The sequence below is a fragment of the Rhinolophus sinicus genome, chromosome 12 (genome assembly GCF_057876585.1).
Source record: "Rhinolophus sinicus isolate RSI-liver-muscle chromosome 12, RSI-T2T, whole genome shotgun sequence".
Taxonomy (NCBI): domain Eukaryota; kingdom Metazoa; phylum Chordata; class Mammalia; order Chiroptera; family Rhinolophidae; genus Rhinolophus; species Rhinolophus sinicus.
Genome location: NC_142512.1, coordinates 56,100,167 through 56,119,476, shown reverse-complemented (window position 1 = coordinate 56,119,476; position 19,310 = coordinate 56,100,167). Strand labels below are relative to the sequence as shown.

The window sequence follows — 19,310 nt, the reverse complement described above, 5'->3', positions numbered from 1 at the left end:
ACTGCCCCTCACCCCACCCCCCCACAGGCACCAAAGCCCCAGAGGAAATGGAGGACATTGCCGGGTTGGGGGTGGGGGGCTTCCTGAGGTGGGGCCATAGGACATCCCAGCTGCAGCCCTGGACTCTGGTGGCCTCCAGGGACTCTGCTCAGCTTCAGACAGCTGGGAAGGCCCTGGAGGCCAGTTCTCAGCTCCTGGCAGCTCCCGAGGGCTGCCGCCCCTGTGCCCCCAACCCCCAGGACCCAGGGGTTGGGCCTTCACATCTCACCTGTACCATCTGGCAGACCTGCTCCAGAGCTTGTCAAACTCACCCCTAAGCTCCATAAAGGGCAGCAGAAAAGGACAGATTTGAGCATGTGGGGGTGTGGTTGACGTAGGCCGCTGCCGAGTACAGGGCTCATGGAAGGCCTGCATTTTACCTTAAACTGCAGTGTAAATGTGCATGCCCACCCCCATCTAGGTCCTGGCTCTAGGATGCTGGGCACATGGAGGGTGTTACCCTGGGCCCACCGCGTCTGCTCCCCACAGGGCGCCCAGGGTGTGGGCTGTCCCGGCAGCCTCTCTCTGTCGACCTCCAGGGAATGCACAAGCTCCTTGGGCACAAGGAGTTAACTGCGCCCTGGAAGCAGGAGAGAAGTGGTGGCCACGGGAAAGTCACAAAGGTTCTAGAACTCCATGGAAGGACTGTGGTTCTGAGCGTGGGGCTGGGCCTCTACTTGGAACCAGAAACCTTTCTGAAGGTGCTGGAATGCCCCCTGTCCCTGCTTGGGGCTCAGCGTGCTCAGCCTGGCACTGAGTCCCCCCTCCCCGCCCGCCCCAGGGGCGGAGCAGCGGGTACTGCTGCCTTGACCTCTCCAGAGCGGCCCCCACCCCCAGCAGATTCTCCCACATCCACAGCCTGCGGTGCCCACCTGGGCTCAGGCCCACCTTCTGGGGGGGAGGGTGTCTCAGGCTCTCTGGAGTTCTGAGCTCCACCTCTGGAGGGCCCCTGCAATGCTGTCACCCTCCAGGGGCCAACTGTCACATTCACACTGGGCATCACGCTCGATGCTAAATTTATCTCGTTTAATCTTTATCTCATTTCGTTCCAACAGCGCCCAGATGACAACGCCCAATTTGCAGACGAGGGGCAAGCAGAGAGACCGGTGACCTGCTGAGCTCCTGTGTGGCAGAGGCGGAGTTCCGGTGGAGAGTCACCCGGCTCTCCACCCGGCTCTCCACACCAGCCTTCAGTGCAGAGCTCATTGCAGAGCTGAGCGGCTGGCAGACCGACCCCTCACAAAGGACCTAGTCCCATGAGAGCTCTTGAATCTCTGCCAAGAACCGCTCTTCGCACGCACCCCACTGTTGGTCACCTGTGACCCCTCAGGTCCTCAGACGGCTTCCGGGATCCCCTCCCCGCGGGAGCAGGACCTCCCTCCTCTGCAGACATTCAAGTGAATTGTCTCTAACAGTCTGATCCTGAAAACCTGACCATCATTTCATCGCTCCGTTTCCCCGAGACTCACGTGGTCACTCTGGGAAGTGGATGGTGGCCTCGGTTTCCTCTGGCATAGAAACACAGGGTCAGCCTGTGCAGTCTAGCAGTCCCTTTCGTCTCTCCCTACAGGCTGAGGACAGGCCTCCAAGCCGTGGGCACCAGCGGGGTCCCTCTGGCAGCACACCTGACCACCCCGCTCCAAGCTCCACCGCTCACATAGGACCTCTGCCCACCATCACTCCAGTTCCACGGGAACTGTCCTCACCAGATTTTTCTATACGCTGACTGTCCTCTTGGCATCCCTGCCAGATCCCTGCCCTCTCAACTGCACACAAGCTTGTTTCTGGTCATCGGTGGTGGCTCTGGGTCACATTTTCTCCCCAAAAGTTTCTCAGCTGCCATATAGATTGGGACACTGGGGCGGAGTCCGTACTTTGGAGGTCTAGGCTACGGAGGCCCCTGCCATGAGCCATCCATGCATCCTCTATGAGCTAGGACCCCCCCCACACACACACAAGGACAACCTGGATCTCAGCCATCTCCGTTTTAGGAAGGGTGGAGGGTACTGGGCAGAGAAGGGTGCTATAGAAATGAAAGCCACAACAGAACGCTTGGAAACACTTCCCTGCCTCTCTCCCTCCTTCCTCCCCTTCCTTCCTCTCCCCCTTCACTGAGGACAAGTTGCCTGAGCAGTGACCAGGAGCCAACACCTGGGCCAGGCCTGTGGTCTGCGGGACAGAGGAGGCCCGTCTCCAGGGTGTCCCTGGCCAGCCCCAGGGTGTAGAGACAATGACGACAAATGGCAGGGGAGGGCGGTGTGAGTTTGCACGCTTGTGTGCTTGTAAGACATTGCCAGAGAGGCCGTCTGTCCCCAGTTTGATTTCTGAGCTTCTCAATTCAGGCCAAGGTAGGGGGCCATCTGCTACAGTGTGCACAGAGAAAGCGTCTTCACTGTGCAGAAAATTGGCTTCCGAGGGGCGCCTGTGCTCAGCACAGAACCAGCTTGCCGAGGGACGGCCAGAGCCGCTGGGCAGGCCTGGGGGAGTCGAGTGGGCAGGAGAGACACCCCTGTACTCCGCCCTCATGGGCTCCAGGCCCCTGACCACCCAGCGTCTCCAACACCTCAAGCCCCTTCCTAAAATTTAGGACCTTTGCCTGAGGGCTACTCTGTCCCCCCTTTTCACAGCTTTATTGACATATAATTTGCGTATCAGACAATTCACCCACTTAAAGCGTACAATTCAACGGCTTTTGGTATATTGCATTACTGATTTTTAAAAATTGTGATAAACATATATATATGTAAAATATAATGTTCACTATTTTAACCATTTTTAAGTGTACAATTCAGTGGCATTCATTATATTCACAAAGTTGTGCAACCACCAGCACTAGCTGTTCCCAGAACTTTTCATCACCCCAGACAGAAACTCTGTCCCCACCAAACACTAACTCCCCCTCCCCCACCCATTAACTTCTACTTTCTGTCCCTATGAATTTACCTCTTCTAAGGACCTCATGTAAGTGGGATCATACAGTGTTTGTCCTTTTTTGTCTGGCTCATGTCATGTAACGTCCTCATGGCTCATCCGTGTTGTAGCGGTGTCAGAATTGCTCCCTTCTAGGGCTCAGTAATATTCTATCGTGTGAATAGACCACAGTTTGCTTATCCACTCACCTGTGGATGGACATTTGGTTGTTTCCACCTTTGGGCCACTATGAATCATGCTGTTGTGGTCACGAGTGTGCAAGTATGTGCCAGTCTTTGCTTCCAATTCTTCTGGAATACACATAGGAGTGGAATCACAGGGAAATTTCTATATTTAGCTTTCTGAGCAACTGCCAAACTGTTTTCCACTGTGGCTGCACCATTTTACATTCCTACCAGCAGTGTATCAGAGCTCCAATTTCTCCACCAACATGTGTAATTTCTTTCGTTTTGTTTTGTTTTTGTTGTTTTTTGCTGGTAGCCACCCTGAGCATGAAGTAGTATCTCATTGTGGTTTCCATTTGCGTTTCCCTGGTGATTATTAATATTGTGTGATATTAGTGATTTCATGATTATTCATGTGCTTAATGGCCGTTCGTAGATCTTCTTTTTCAAAATGTCTATCCCACTCCTTTGCCCATTTTAAAATTGGATTGTTGTTGTTTGAGTTGTAGAATTTCTTTATGTATTCTGGATATTAGTCCCTTCTCAGATTCACAACTGTGGATATTTTCTCCCATCTGTGGGTTGTCTTTTCATTCTCTTGATAGTGCCCTTTGATGCACAAAAGGTTTTACATTTGATGAAGTCCAACTTATCTGTTTTTTCTGTTATTGCCTGTGCTTTTGGTCTCACATCCAAGAAATAATTTGCTTGACTAAATCCAACTCATGCCCGGCCACCTCCACCCCCATAGAAATCAGCCCTCCTGTTACTCTGTCTCCCTGTGCCTGGGCCCCCTTCACAGGCCAGCCACTCACAGCTGTCTGCACCAGAACACGGGCGGGCAGAGACCGTGTCTGTTTCCTTCCTCACAGAAGCCCTTTCTGGCTTGAACATTCTTGGCTCTGGGCCTTGCTCTTCAGAATTTTTGTTCTCTAAGAATCACAGAATGTTAAAGCAGATGTAGAAAGAAGAAAAAAACAGAGGCACTCTTTGAAGTAAGAACTGACTGCTTTCACATACTTGGGGGCCAGCTTGATGCAGTTTAGGAAAGTACCCCAGTGGCTTCTGCTGGTCTGGAAGGTGGGCCCTGCTCTTTGCCCTCCCTCTGCCCGTCCTCCACAATCCAGGCTGGCAGGAAAAGGTCAAGGGCAGAGGATGCTTGTACAAAGAGTGAAAGGGACTGTGGTTTTCACAGATACCCTGGGAGAGAAGAGGTGAGCATCCACAGAACAGAGAACTGGGGAGAGAGAAGACGTGACGGGGTCAAGAAGGGTAAAGAGACACATTCAGGGTCAGAGGGGGAGTGCCCATCTGCCAAGAAATGCCCCATGTTGTCATCTGTAATGTGCTGCTCGGTCACACTAAACGTCAGTGAGTGTCTGCTGCCCAGAACGATCCACGTGAAAGAGGCACAAATGATGGAGTTGGGTGGTGCCCAGCACAGACCACCCATCAAATATGCAGCAGAAACAGGAAACATGGAGGGGGTGGCAGGCGAAGCATGGAAACCCGCACAGGACACTGGGTTTTCCACCATATATGGTTGGGGGCTGTACTGGTCTGAATAGTGTCCCCCAAAATTGATGTCTACCCAGAACCTGTGAATTCGACCTTATTCCGAAATAGGGTTTTGGCAGATGTAATTAAGTTAAGACGTGGTTATGCTGGATTATAGTGGGCTCTAGTACAATGACTGATGTCCTTATAAGAAAAAGGAAATTTGGATTTCCGGTCAAAACGGCGGAGTGGGTCAATGCTATGCTCATCTCCTCTCAGGACCAATTACAATTAAACCACAGAACAACCATTATTGAGAATTGCCTGAAGTCTAGTGAACGGACGCCCTACAACTACCAACATGCAGAAGAAGCCACCTCGAGACCAGTAGGGGGAGCAGAGACGCGGAACGGGTTTGTCCCATACCCACGTGTGACCATTCAAAATCAGGAGGGCTATCTCTGCTGCAGAGGTGCCCCAACTTCCCTAGGAGGAGCAAGGAGTCCCAGCCCCTCCCCAGCACAGAGTTCCAGTGCCAGGGAGAGAAGTCCCCATAACTTTTGTCTGTGAAAACCAGCAGAGATTGGACTGAGTGAGACGGAGGGCGGCTGCACTCCCAGCCGCTTCTCTAAATGGCCCGCACACAGACTTACCTGCTGGCAGATTCGCTCTAAGCTCCAGCGCAGGGGCAGCAGCTCGAAAGGTGACCGGGACATATGGGAAGGAACTGAGTTGGCTTCAGGGTGAGAGCTGGAGGGGCAGCTTTCTCCTGGATGGAGGAGCTGGCGGAAGCCGTTGTTTCTTTGTTGAGCCCGCCCCCTCCCTGCGTGCAGACGCACGCACGCACGCACGCACGCACGCACGCACGCAGACTTGCTGTCACCTTTTGTCTGCCCCGCCCTAGTGATTCCCTGAAACTACGCCCCACCCAAACTTCAGGCACACCCAAGCCTCTTCCAGTGGCTTTTCTGTATAAACAGCCTGACTTGGCTCATGCTGCAGACTTTCCTAAAATCTCTCAAAGGTTCACAAACCCCAAACAAGCAGCGTCTGGCTTTGGTATGCCCCGTGCCTCTGGCTGAGCAGCCCTGAGCCTGGCACTAGTAGCAGCCGGTCTCAATGCGCAGCTTGGCCTCTCAAGCCACCTCCAAGCACAACATGGGTGGCAGCCATCTCTGGATTGCTTTGTGGCTCTGGCCAGGTGGCCCTGGGCAGGGCACAGAGTGCAGCTGAACTTGGCCTGCAGCAGATCCCCTCCCAGGAGGCCCTGGGGCTGGAAGCCTTAGTGGCCAGCTTCAAACTGGACCGAACAATCACATGACCACCTCCAAGGGGCGACATTCCCAAAGGGTAGACTGGGAAGCCCCATTAGAGCAAACCTTGCTCTGTAGGGTCAGGTGAGTCCCTGCCAACAGTTCCTCCACTGTAGTCACAGCCAATCAGTCCTCACAACCAATCAGACTGAGAGTCAATCCGTCCTATTGATGTGCAAAGCAGCAATCAAGTCTCAACTACAACAGGAGGGCACACAACCCACAAGGGACACACCTGGAGTGTGTAGCTCAGGTGACCAGAAAGACTGCATCACTGAGCCCCACAGGACACTTACTACATAAGGCCACTCTCCTAAGACCAGGAGGCATAGCAGCCCTACATAGAAACAAACACAGGGAGGCAGCCAAAATGAGGAGACAAAGAAACATGTCCCAAATAAAAGTACACAACAAAGCTCCAGAAAAAGAACTAAACAAAACGGACACAAGCAATCTACTGGTTATCAGGACACTCAATGATCTCAGGGAGAACTTCAACAAAGAGATAGGAAACCTAAAAATAGAGATAGAAAACATAAAAAAGAACCAGTCAGGAATAAAGACTACAATAACTGAAAAGAAGAATACATTAGAGGGAATCAACAGCAGATTAGATGTAACAGAGGATTGAATCAGCAATTTAGAAGATAAGGTAGCAGAAAACACCCAATCAGAACAGGAAAAATAAAAAAGAATCCCCCAAATTGAGGAGAGTTTAAGGGGCCTCTGGGACAACCTCAAGCGTAACAACATTCACGTTGTAGGGGCACCAGAAGGAGAAGAGAGAGAGCAAGGAATTGAAAACCTATTTGAAGAAATAATGATAAAAAAGCTTCCCTAACCTGGCAAAGGAAATAGACATACAAGCCCAGGAAGCACAGAGTCTCACACAAGATGAACCCAAACAGGCCGACACCAAGACACATCATAATTAAAATGCCAGAGATGAAAGACAAAGAGAATCTTAAAAGCAGAAGAGAAAAGCAATTAGTTACCTATAAGGGACCCCCCATAAGCCTGTCAGCTGATTTCTCAAGACACTTTTCAGGCTAGAAGGGGTTGGCAGAAAATAATCAAAGTGATGAAAAGCAACGACATAGAACCACGCACCCCACTGGAGGGGTGCAGAGGTACCTACTCCCGCCAGCACCCTAACCCCCTCGAGCAGGCTGTCACACTCAAGGACGTCACTCAGGACCCTCCATTGCCATTTGTACCTAAGGGTCCACGGGGCACTGGAGCACATCCATAAATTTTATTTGAAAAAATGTATGTGCAATACAAAGCCACTGAGAAATAAATAAGACTGGAAGAAAATATTCTGAAATGTTGACGGTGATTATATCTTGTGGTGGGATCAAGGGTTTTTATACTTTCATGTGTTTTCCAAATTTTTTACACTGAACACATGTTAGTTATATAATTTAAATTTTATTTATTTATTTTAAAACCAAATTCTCCAGCCAACTGTGCTCTTCCCCAGTTGCAGTAACTTTCCTTTGAGTCAGATTTCAGGTTGAACCCAAGAAATAATGACTCCCTCTCAAACTCACGTTATTTCACATTCATGTTTCATCCCTTCTTTGTTACGCAATTCCTGCACGGGTCCACCTCTAAGGCTGAGATTGGGAGCTTATAGCCCAGGCCTGTTCTCTCTCAGACCCCATCCAACCCCTCCCTCCCCTCCCCCTGGGCTGGGCGGACATTGGGGCTCTAATGGTCAGCCCTCCTACCGTGGGCTGTCTGATATCCAGGCCCTTTATTCCTTCCCCTCCAGCTGCTGACCTCAGCCCTGAACTGGAGGGGGAAGGAGCAAGAGGGGTCCCTGCTAAGCTCTGGGTGTCAGGGACCAAAGCCAGCCAATGCCAGGCAGGGCCAGACTCAAGCCGGAGCCCCCAGAGAACTCCCTCAGGCCCCCCTCCTGGGAGCCCCGCAGGTCCTTTGGACGGGGCAAGAAGGAAGGTGAGGCTGAAGGGAGACCAGGGGAAAAACAGGGGGCCCACGGGCTGCGTGCGTGCCTGCGTGTCGGGGGAGGGTCTGGGAGAGGCATTGGTAGCCCCCCTGAAGAGGGCGGCTGTGGCTCAGGTCCCAGGGCAGTGGGCTGGACGGTGGGTGTAAAATGCTCTGAAAATTTAACTGGGCTTTCTGCCTCCTCCCGAGCCTGTGGCACTGGGTGCGCAGGGCGGGCGCTGGGCACAACAAGGCCTCCAGGCCTGGCTCTGCTGTCAGGACCCTGCGGCGGGATCGGATCGCCACGGCAACACTCTCAGTCACGGGGCCGGGCGATTGGTGGAGTACAGAGGGGCAGGGGCTTGAGAGGCGATCCCGAGAGAGCTCACCCCGACTTCTGATCCGCGCAGGCCACAGGGGACCCACGGGGACGCATGGGGTGGGGCTTCAGGCCTGGGCGTCCTCCTTGACTATTTGTCACACCCACATTCAGTCCACCAACTAACTTTGACGGCTGTGCCTTGGAAGTAGCCCCAGAACCCACCACTCCTCCCAGTTCCAGGGCTGCCACCGTGGCCCAGGCTATCTTCTGTCACCTAGATTACTGCCCTCACCTGGAGCCCAGGCTCTCTCTGCTTTGTGCTTCAGTCCACTCTCAACACAGCAGCCAGGGGTCTTGTAAAAGTAATGTCCCTTCTCCATCGTCCTGTTTCCCTCAGTGGAAGTCACGGTTCCTCTCCCCTCTACCACTCTGTCCCTGCACTCCCCACGACAGCCACCCCCACCTGCTGACTCACGACTGCCCCGGGGCCTTTGCACTTGCTGTCCCCCCCCCCCGCCCCCCCATGCCTATCTCTCACCTCCTTCCAGGCATTGCTGTAACATATCTCCTTCATGACCCCACCTTCCCCACGCTCCCTGCCATTTTTCTTCCATAGTCTTATCACCATCCCACATAGCTGATAATATACTCGTTTAATGTTTATTGTGTGAAAGCGCCATGGTGGCCAAGAGTTCGTCTTGTTCAGATCAGAGCAGGTGCTCAGTAAATAATTTAGACTAAGCAGGTGAATGAGGGTCTTTTCTCTTCTTCCTCCCACCAAGGGCATGAATCCCCTTGGGCGATTCTCTGAAAGGGGAACCGGCAAGGATTGGGCGACGGCCCACGTGCCCAGCACCATACTCTGAGTACCTCACTCCCAGAGAGCTCACTGCTGTGGGAGGACCGAGACGCCTCAGGGAGTCTTACCCTTCAAACACAGCCCCCCTCAGCTAAGAATTCTCTGGGCTCCAGCTGAGAATCTGCTAGGTGCTGGATTAGATGGAGGCCTGCTGCCGCCCTCAGCGCTCTGTCTGGTGGGAGACTGATGGGAAGGAGTGATGAGGGCCATGCAGTGGGTGAGTGCTGAGGCCAGGAGGAGGAGGAGGGTGGGCTGACCTTCCAGGGCGGGGTGTGCGCAAGGCCTCCCCATGGTCCCTGGGGGCCCCTGTGGTGTGACGCGTGCACCATGGACAGCAAGCATGTTTCCTGTGGTTCTGGGTATCAGACCTCACCCTGGAGAGCCCGCTTTCACAAACGAGGAACAGCTCAGACAGGGCAGGTCCCTGACTGAGATCACGCCACTAGTGCATGCGGGTTCCAGGTCTTTGATCCTGCTCTTTGCGGCTGAGAAGCCTGTACTCCTTCCGGGCACGGTGCCACTTCTCAGGCAGGAAGCCAGATGAGCATCCAAGGCTGCCCGGAATTGCGTCCAAATGTCAGGCCAACTGGCCTCCCTGTGTGCGTGGGCACCGGGAGAGGAGCTCTTTGCAGGGGGTGTGGCTTGGGCTGGCAGGGCAGCCATATGCTGCCAGCCTGGTGGGGAGCAGGGCACCAGCCACCCCAGCAGCCAGATGCTCCTGAGCCAGTCTGTGGCTCAAAGGCATTTCCTTCAGGAGACACAGCCACCTGGCCGTCTCCGGCTCAGCTCCAAAGTCAAGGGTTCCAGCGCTGTGTCAGCAAGGGGCCAGGCTGCACTGTCTTTCTGGCCCAGAGCATCTGGCCTGGAAGGGACATCTGGCCAACCCCACAGCCAGGCCATCCGTGGCCCCTTGGAACTCAGGGGCAAGGAGAGCCGAACGAGGGAAAGGCCATGCTCTTCTGTGTGCCCGCCAAGTGACAGAGTGTCCTTGGCATGGCCCGCCTGGCATTGCCCTCACCAGTGAGGCTTCCCAAGGGCAACCCCCAGGGCCCTGCTATGCCAGGGCTCCCTCTGCCAGGATGTATCTTCTCAAGCTGAGGGAGGAAAGGAGGAAGGGCCACGGCTGATGATGCCAAGCTGGTGGGAGGGGGAGGAGGGCAGTCCCTGCCCCTTGCCCAGGACGTGCCCCCTGGACTGACAGAGGCATCCAGCCTACTCTGTACCAGTTGGATCTACAGACTCGGCAAAGGGAGAAGCCTGAGAGAATATCCTTTTATAGCGGGGACACCAAGGCTCCGAGAGGGGACGGAGTGTATGTGTGCTCTGCGGGCACCAGGCTGAGGTCGGCTCCTCAGCTCCAGCCTGCAAGGCATGGCCGCTGGAGACGTGAGGCGCCATTTTCAAGTTCTGGTTAAGCCAGCTATCGGGCTCTGACTGGCGCCCACGCGTGCTTTTCTGCCACGGGATGAAAAAGGACGGCAGAGGAAAGGGGAGACCTGGGATCAAAGGGGACTCTCCTGCCAGAAGCGAGACATTTTGAGGCCCCAGCTGGGAACGGAGACACCAAGTGCAGCTGTGGTCCCACTGCTCCTCCCTGTACCGGGTCCCCGGTCCCCACCCCCCTCTGATCGGTGGAGCTGCCCTTAGTCACCAAGGTCTTGAAGACACACGTGAAAACAGTGTCTTTGGCTTCTACCTGGGGGTTCAGACAAAGTCGTGAGGTGACCCTGGTCGTCTGGGCGGCCTCTCCCCAACCCGCCGGCAGGCTCTTCCCCTCCTGTACATGCAGTTGGGGAAACCTAGGCCCAAGAGACCACCATTGGCACTTCAGGGCTGAACTTCATTCCAGACGCAGAGGGGAGCCCCCACCTTCACCATCTCCATCAGCTGTCCTCTTCACTGGTCACGTGGCTTGGCCACACCCCTTCAAGGGCAGGAAGGAACAGCTTGTACTTGTAATGGTGACACAGAACAGATTCCCAAGGGGCAGGAGAGGTGAAAATGTCCCCAGGTTCCCTCCCATCGGGGCCAGAGAAGGTGTCATGGAGGGAAGGGTCTGGTCCCAAGATGGGGAGGAGGCACCTGGGCCGTGGGATCACCCCGAGCAAGGGCCCCTGGCGCGGAGGGTCCCCTGGGAGCCAGGAGCACGTTGAGTGGCAAGAAAGGCTGTTTGGAGGCCAGACCTGGTGGGCTCAGGGGGCAGGCTGAGGCAGGGAGACATGTCCGTGGGCTTTGAGCCTGAGGCTGACAGGAACACAGCGGAGCTTGTGGAAGCAGCTTTTCAGCAAGTGGCTTGGAGCTTTCTTGGAAGCAGGCTGAGTATAAATTATAAATAAACAAATGAGAACTCTGCAGCAGGGCGTGGGCCGGCAGGAAGAGGCGAGACTGGAGGCAGAGACCTCACTTAGGAGCTAGTACCCCCTTGAACTTAAACCCACCCACCCTCTCTCCGGCCCTGCCCCACTCCTGCCTCCTGCTGAGGGCATCACCTGGAGTCTGGGCTTAGGGGGCTGACCTTTGCCAGGCTGCTGGGGGAGGCCCAGGGCAGACCCCCACGTGGGGAGACCCACCCGACTCACACCAGCCAAGAGGTGCAGGCCTGAGTCTCCCTTGGACAAAAGCGGGCCCAGTGGACACATCCATGTGGGAGGTGTCACCAAATGTTGGAAGGGAAAAAAATCCCATTTTCTTAGCTTTTTTTTTTTCCTTTCTATTTTTTGATTATTTTTCTAGATGACTTCATTTCTAAGAAGGGTGTAGGGGACAGAAGGAGAACAGGGGGAGGGAGGACGCAGGCCCTGAGGAGGGCTGAAGAGGGGGCAGGAGCGAGGGACGAGGGGGGTGCCTGGCGCCCACGTCCCCTTGGGGAGAGTGGGGGCCGACCTGTCCAGACTGGACGCTGGCAGCATTACCTCCTAATCCCACGTGGCCCACTCGTCCAGCCAGGATTCGCAGGAGAAGGGCTTCTAGGAGCTTCTCTCTGGGGCATGACCTCCCTGCCACATGGCCAGAGACGAGAGCAACCCTCCAGTGAGGTCTCCTTACTCCACAAGCCGCTTGGAACCAGCAGAATCCACTCTGGCCAGCCTAGTGGAAAGGGAAGTTATTGCAGGATGTTAGGGTCAGAGAATCTTCTGAAGAGCCATGGCGGCACCCGGTGGGCACACACCCAGGAACAACCACACAAGCACCTGGCCTCCGCCACTCGGCACAGACCCGCAGCCCACACTGGCACAGCACTGCTGTCCCAAAAGCCAAGCAGCTCTGCCACCGCTCTCGATGGAAAACAGATTCAGGGGCATTTGTTTCCTGGTGTTGTTAACTTCTAAGTCAGTCTGCTTGGGTGTCTGTGGTTGGAGGAGCCCAGGTCACATGCCCACACTCCAGCTGCAAGGGAGTCAGGGCACACAGGCTCTGACTTCTGCCTTAAGAAGGTGGGACTGTGTACGGCAGGAAATGCCCCAGCGAGGTACAGTCACCCCAGAACCCCCTTAGCTTCCAAAGGGCTTTTCCAGCCCAAATTCCCGGGAGCTGCTGAGCTCTGAGACTGAACCTGTTCCAGGCCCCTCTCCCCACCTCCAGGGGCTGCCAGCAACCTCTGCATTCCTTGGCTTGTGGGTACAATGTCTGCCTCCAACTTCACGAGTCTGAGTCTCAAATCTCCGTCTGCCTGACACTTGACATTGGATTTAGGGCCCAATCTAATCCAGGATGATCTCATCTCAAGATCCTTTACTTTGTTATATATATAAGAGTCTGCAAAGACTCTTATTCCAAGAAAGGTCACGTTCTGAGGTTCCACGTGGACACATCTTTTGGGAGCCGTCATTCAATCACTCCCAATGGCATAAGAAATGGGCACAGAGCAGAGGTGGGGGAGGGAGGGGAGAGAGGCAAGACGGGGGGTGGCAAGTGGGAAGGAGAAGCCAGCAGCCCCCAGCACGGCGTCCATGGGAGTGGGACTGTCTGACCTTCTTAGTTACTTAAATCCCAAGTCAGCTTGTGGCTATGCAGACGGGGTTTTCTGCCACCTCTGGTCTCCTCACTGTCACCTCTTCCCCAAGGCCAGGGGTGTCCCCAATTCTAGGCACCACGAGCACCCCATCGCCTTGAGCCCCCGTCTCCCCTGCACCTCAGAACCCTAGGATCTCTGAGTCCAGGAGGCAGGAGAGGTCAGCCTCTCTCAGGTGTCCTCTGCACACGCAGGAGGGTGGGTCCCACAAGCCCCTTTGCTCCCCATCGCCGAAAGCCCCTCTTTATCTCCTCCCCAAATCTCCCCTGTTGGAGTTTAAGCCATTTCTTCTGACGGGGCTCATTCCTACCCTTGGCAGCAAAAGCTCTGAGAGATGGGGAACCTTCAAGGCACAGGTCAGAACCGGAATATAAAAAGGTCTCATACAACTTTCTCCCACATCGTCTTGTCGGATACTCAGGTCTTCCTGTGAAGCAGGTACTGATCCCATTTTAGAGATGAGGAGCCTGAGGCTGCACCAAACGTATGACTTGCCTAAGTTCATACAGACAAACCTGAGACTTGAACCTCAAACATCCAACTCCAGCTTTGAACGCTCTTCCCACCAACTCCACCACACTGGGCTCAGTCCCAAGAAGAATCCCATCCACATCAGGGCTTGAATCCTCCTCGAGACAGGGAACTCACCACCTAACGCTGAATTCCACCAACAGGTCCAGGGGTCAGGGGAGCCTCGTTCACTGAGGGGGGTCCTGCCTCCTCCACGTAACTCGGCCTCCACAGTCTTGGCAGTGGCAGTGCCTCCCGCCCCCAGTCTTCTCCAGCACAAATTTCTCCACTGCTTTTCCTTTCTTGAAAAGCGGGGCTCTGGCCCCACTCCAGGTCACGCTCCCGAGAGGGTTTCTGGCCTCTTGGGGCCCAGCTTACAATGTCAAGGATACAAGGTCCTTGGGTCGTGAGGAGCTGTGAGGGCGGGTGGACAGGTGTCCCTGGCACCATACCCAAGTCAGGCGGGACTCAGGGCACGACTGTGCCCGTGATAGAGGTGACAGTCTCTCTGCCGAGGACCAGCATCTGAAGGCAAGGCCTGGTCATCTGGCCACATGGCCGCCTCTAGCTGGGGCCACCACGGACCCTCCTAGGCAGAGGCTGTCACCCTACCATCGCACAACAGCGATGTGACACTTTGGAAAAGAAAAGAAACAAAGCAGTCACCAACAAGCGGAGAGGCTAACAGCTGAGCTGAGTCACTGCGGGAGGGTGGAGGCGGCTATGGGGGTGGGATGGGGGCTGCCCGGGATGGGAGGGAGGGGAGAGGGGACACAGCGCCCGCCTGGCACCCTCCCCTGGTCTTCTGGAGCTGTGGGGGTGAGGCACTGGCTGTGTCTGCAGCGGGTGTGAAGACCAGGAGCCGGGGTGGGGGCTGTGCAGCCAGCAGGCCCGGGCTCCACTGCAGCCACTCAGCTGCCCCCAGACCTCAACGAGCCACTGAACCCTTCTAAGCCCCGTCTCCTGTCCCGTCTAATGGGGTCATGGCCGCCTCCTCAGCTGGAGGACACGGTGCTAAGAGCTCGGGGCAGCACCCAACACAGGACAGCGGCTGGGCCAGGCCTTGGGGTTCTGCTCACTGTCATTACGAACGAGAAGCCTTTGGGGTCCCCAGAGCAGGATTCTGGGGGGTGCTGTGAGTGGTTCCCGAGACTGTCGGTGGCCCTGGGCTCGTTCCTTGCCGCCTTTCCCACACCTCCCCCTTCCACGGCCCCAGTGCCCCTGGGGGCCAGGGTCTGATGGGCTGGGCCTTGGGGCAGCCAGGCCAGGGGGGTGTCCGACCTCAGCTGACATCCTGCCCAGGAGCCCAGCCCCCATGACCTGACAGGACCCACCCCACGTGGCTCCCACTGAGGTTGGATGGAGCTCCCAGAGCTGGAGTGACCTTGTCTGACACAGCACTACCCTAACCTCTCTGGGAGCCACAGCCGGCTGCAGAGCGCACGGCAGAGGCACTGCCCACGTGCCCTGGATGGGCCTGGCAGACTGCGCTGGCAGGAGGTCCCTGCAGATGGCAGGCATCTGTTTGCTGGGGACGCCCCCATTCTGCTGGAGCTCCGGGTTGGGGAGCTGGAGGCGCCCTGCAGATGACCGAAGCTCACTCTTTCAGGCCCCAAGGCCCTAAGAGGGAAGCGACTTGCCCAAGGCCACCCAGCCAGTAGCAACGGTGGGGAGAGGGGATCCCTGCCCCGACCAGGGCCCCAGGGCCCAGCACCCCCTCACGGTGGGGTCAGGTGTCCCGGAGCCCCTTACCAGAACCAGCGTCAGGGGCCTCACACGGACTGGGAGCCTTGCGATCCCAGCACCCCTCCCTGCTTATCACTCCCCACTCCCCACCAGCAGGCACCTGCCTTCCCACCCCCACGCTCCGCTCCGGCGGGAAGGGGTTCCTATGGCGCCCCGTCCTCCGCACACACTTAGCTCACTGGCAGCCCATCTGCCCCAGCCCGTCAGCAGCAGATGCCGCCACACACAGCAGTGCCTGAACACTGCCAGCCAGGCACGGTGGGGGGGGCTCACACTGAGCTGGGGCAGGGGCCCCTCATCCCAGGCGAGGACAGGTGGTGGTCCAGCCCCCAGCCAGCCCCCAGGGTGAGGACCAGGCTGTCAGAGGGACTGAGTTCAGAGTTCCCCTCGCAGAGCCCCCACTCCCAGGGCTCTGGCTGCCCGGACGGAGTGGGTGGGCGGCTCCATAGCAGGCTGCACCCCTGGAGGCAGGGCTGTGAGCTCCCTGGGGAAGGCCCAAAGTGTGGTGGTGCTGCACCCCAAGGAGGTTGGTGGAGCTGCAGACAGACCCCACGGGGTCTGCCAGTGTCCAAAGGGCATGTGAAGGCTTGTGGAAGAGGGTCCAGAGCTTCCAGCCCTGCACATGGGTCAGACCCTGGCTGGGGCAGGCGCTTCACTCTCGGCCCCCCACAGTGCCCCGGCCTCCTGGGCCCCAGGCCCCACTCCAGATCCCTCCTCTACCTCTTGTGACTTCTTACTACTAATGGGGGCAGGTGGCAGAGCAGGGTTGGGGACCCTAGGGCTGGCCTCACTCCTAGGGTGAGAGTACAGCCTGTCCTCATTGGAGTCTTGCTAAAGCAAAACAAAGCAACATCTGAGGGGAGCAGAGGCTGCTGGGGGCGTGAGCGTGTGTGTGTGTGTGTGTGTGTGTGTGTGTGTGTGTGTGTGTGTCTGCATGCTGGCCCCGCACCGCCAGGGTGCTGGGGGGTGGTGGCTGCAGGGCCTGGGGTGCCCAGCGTGGGCAGGGCCTGGAACTGTGGCCAAGATAGTTCCTGGACCCCCTGGTACCTGGATCCACTGACCCTTTCCGGGATGCACGTGGCCAGCTGGCAAAGAGCCTCGTTTCCATGGCAGCCACCTCAGCCCTGAGCCAGGGAGGAGGGCTGGCGAGGACCCCAAGAGCCCTCCCCGCCCCAGGGGCAGAGCTGTGCAGCCCATGAGTGCCCCGCTGAGCACTGGAGGGCCAGCCGCACGTGGGGGAGGGGCCTGGGAGGGAAATGCTGGTGGGCTGCGGGGCGCCGATGTGGGCCAGTGCACACACATTCTCCCGTCCCCAGCCAGGAGAAGAAACTGGCCAAGCCTGGAGTCCTCCGGACTCTGGTTTGACATTAGGCAGGGTTTCCTGATTCTGGGAAGAATGAGAACACTTCAGTGATGGGCACGCAGGGCGGCCGCTGCCGAGCCCTCGAGCCGAGTCCCGCGAGAGGTGAGGGGGGAGAGCTGAACGGGGTCTCAGGGCCCGTGTGAGCCAGCCTACCTGGGGCAGACGGATGGGTGTGTGGGCGAGACTTCTGGGGCCTCCACTAGCTGAACACCCAGAAGCCATGAAAACCAAAACTCACTCCCAGGCCCGGCAGCTCCCCTGTACCCTCTCCCAGCACCCCCGCAGTGCGGGGCCAGTGTGCAGACACGCACGCACCGCACGCTCACACCCCCGGCCGCCTCTGCTCCCCTCACATCTTGCGTTTGTTTTGCTTCAGCAGGACTCGAACGGGGACAGGCTGCACTCTCCCAATTGGCAGCTTCCACTGATCCCCCCACGGAGGTGCCATATGTCAGTGTCATGAATAAGCACAGGCCCCACGGCTGGGGGGCTGGGAAGTGGCAGCTGCCAATCACCGCTCAGTAGATGCGGCAGGGCCATCACAGGGTGGGGACCAGCTCCACGGGAGGGGTGGGCCAGGCGGGGGACAGCGTGGGTAAATCAGGGCAATAGTTTGGGGTCAGACTATGGTCACCAGTCCTCATGAGGGACCCAGGCAGCCAGAGTGCTTTCCTGAAAACATAAAAGAAACCCTAAAAGGCATGGGGGTGCCAGAGTCCCCGGCCGGCGGCCACCTCCTCTAGGATGCCCTTCTCCTGCAGGGACACACCCCTCATTCCAGTGCCTCTGCCCAGCAGGTGCTCCACCTCAGCCCCCTACCAGTGAGTTGGGGACCAAGGCTTCACCCACAGGAGGAGGGGACCGGAACTCAGCCAGCACCTGCAGTGGGCCAGCACGGCTCACTCTCAGCGCACTCCTGGGAACCACGACTACTAGCCCCTTTCTACAGGTGAGAGACTGTCTCCAAGTCCTACAGCTCGGAATGGCAGAGCCCGCTTCTACTCGTGTGCCAGTTCACTGCCAAAGGCTCTGAGCACTGGGCCCGGCGTGTGGCTCTGTGCCTGGTGCCCCGACCAGACCCCACCCTGGGACCTGGCGACGCCTCCTTCATATCCCTGCCCTGCCCAGGCCCCTGCAGGGCTAACGCTTCCCTCCTCGCTGCTGTAAAGATGCTCGTACCATACTGGACCCTGCAGAGACCACAAGTCAGGGACACCTGTCTGCACATTTCTCCCTCCCCAGCACTGTCCCACCCCGACCAGCAGTCAGGCCTGCCCTGGCAGGTGGTTTTGGAATGAATGAACGAATGCAAGGTGGGCTGCGAGTGCCTTGTGCGTGACTGCAGAGCTGTGTGCCCGCTCTGGGTGCCCCAGGCTCCTTCCCTCATTCCCGGCCCTGCTGGAGGCTGAGGCAGCGACCAACCGGATTGGATCATCCGCCTGGGGTTAATTGGCTGTCCCTCGCTGCCAGCATGATGGATCCTGCTTGACATTTCCCTAGATAGTTAATTGATACCCAAGTAATTTGTCATGGAGACCTTGTTATATGCCAACTGGGTCCCCTAAGCCGTCAGCGTCTGTGCCCCAGAAACAAGATTGGCAAGTTAATAATGGAACCTTAATCATGCCATTCCCTGCTGGCACTAGAAGAGAATTACCCAGAGACAAGATTGGGGTACGGCTGGGAAGAGGTGATGGAGAGATTCTGGGGCCACAGCACGTCCCGAGAAGGTCCCCTCCCCTCAGTTTCCCCGACCAGTATGCCTTCTTCCCGTGACAGTGCTGACTGCCCACTGAGAAATCCCTCCAAGGTGGACAGGGGCTGAGTGGACTCCCTGCCCCCCAGCTGGGCACGTGCCCCCTCCAATAATCATGGTCAAACCAGGCGGCCGGAACCGAGGGGTGTGGCCTGGGGCTCCGTTGGAGCTTTTGGGATAGAGGGCACGCTCCCCGGGAACACTACAGGCAGAAAACAAGCCTGGGGCTGCTGCCGGCCATCCAACCCCCAGAGGGGAGAGGACCTCTGGGATGCCACCAACACCGAGGGACAGAGCAGGTGCCCCCAGCCAGCTCTGCCCCCAGAGTAAACGGACAAGGCCTGTTTTTGCTTAAAGTGGTTAAGGTGGTTTCTGGAGAGTTCTCACCTCAGATGTCTACAGGGGCTTACCCCAGGACTCACGCCTGTGTGGGGTCTGCTCACAATAGCTACAGAGGCGCTCGCTTTGGAAGTGCGTGCACGAAACTGGAACGATACAGAGGTTAGCATGGCCCCCACACGAGGATGACACCCCAACTCATGAAGCACCCGTATTTCTTATAAACTATATTATCAGGAGGTCTAGAGTGGCTGTCAACAGGAATTCAATAACCTGCTTAACTGGGATTTAAAAAAAAAGTTGAGAGTGGAGCCAGCAGTGACAACAGAATCGAGAACTTCTAAATTTGGAGGGGTCAGCTAGGGCACTGCACACTACATCTGTACTCAGGACAGATACGACATCTGTGGGTCCCAGTGTAACAGGAAAATACACAGCTTGTCTAAAAATCATTAAAATAGATTAATGAATGAAAAAAATAAAGCTACGGAGGAGCGCCTGGGCAGGAG

At 56.7% G+C, this 19,310-nt stretch overlaps 1 long non-coding RNA gene and 1 other non-coding gene across 4 annotated transcripts; one reads left to right on the top strand and one right to left on the bottom strand.

The window, feature by feature from the left end:
- Positions 1 to 8,850: 8,850 nt before the first annotated feature.
- Positions 8,851 to 18,946, bottom strand: LOC141568791 (uncharacterized). 3 transcript variants are annotated; one of them, XR_012491980.2, is made up of 3 exons: positions 18,850 to 18,946; positions 11,988 to 12,162; positions 8,851 to 11,390 (listed from the first exon to the last, which is right to left on the bottom strand). It is a non-coding gene; the product is annotated as an uncharacterized LOC141568791 (long non-coding RNA). The 3 variants fall into 3 exon arrangements; XR_012491978.2 differs by lacking the exon at positions 18,850 to 18,946 and adding an exon at positions 16,860 to 18,835; XR_012491979.2 differs by lacking the exon at positions 18,850 to 18,946 and adding an exon at positions 13,736 to 15,357.
- LOC141569026 (U6 spliceosomal RNA) lies at positions 18,919 to 19,021 on the top strand. Its single transcript, XR_012492422.1, has one exon. It is a non-coding gene; the product is annotated as a U6 spliceosomal RNA (small nuclear RNA).
- Positions 19,022 to 19,310: the final 289 nt, after the last annotated feature.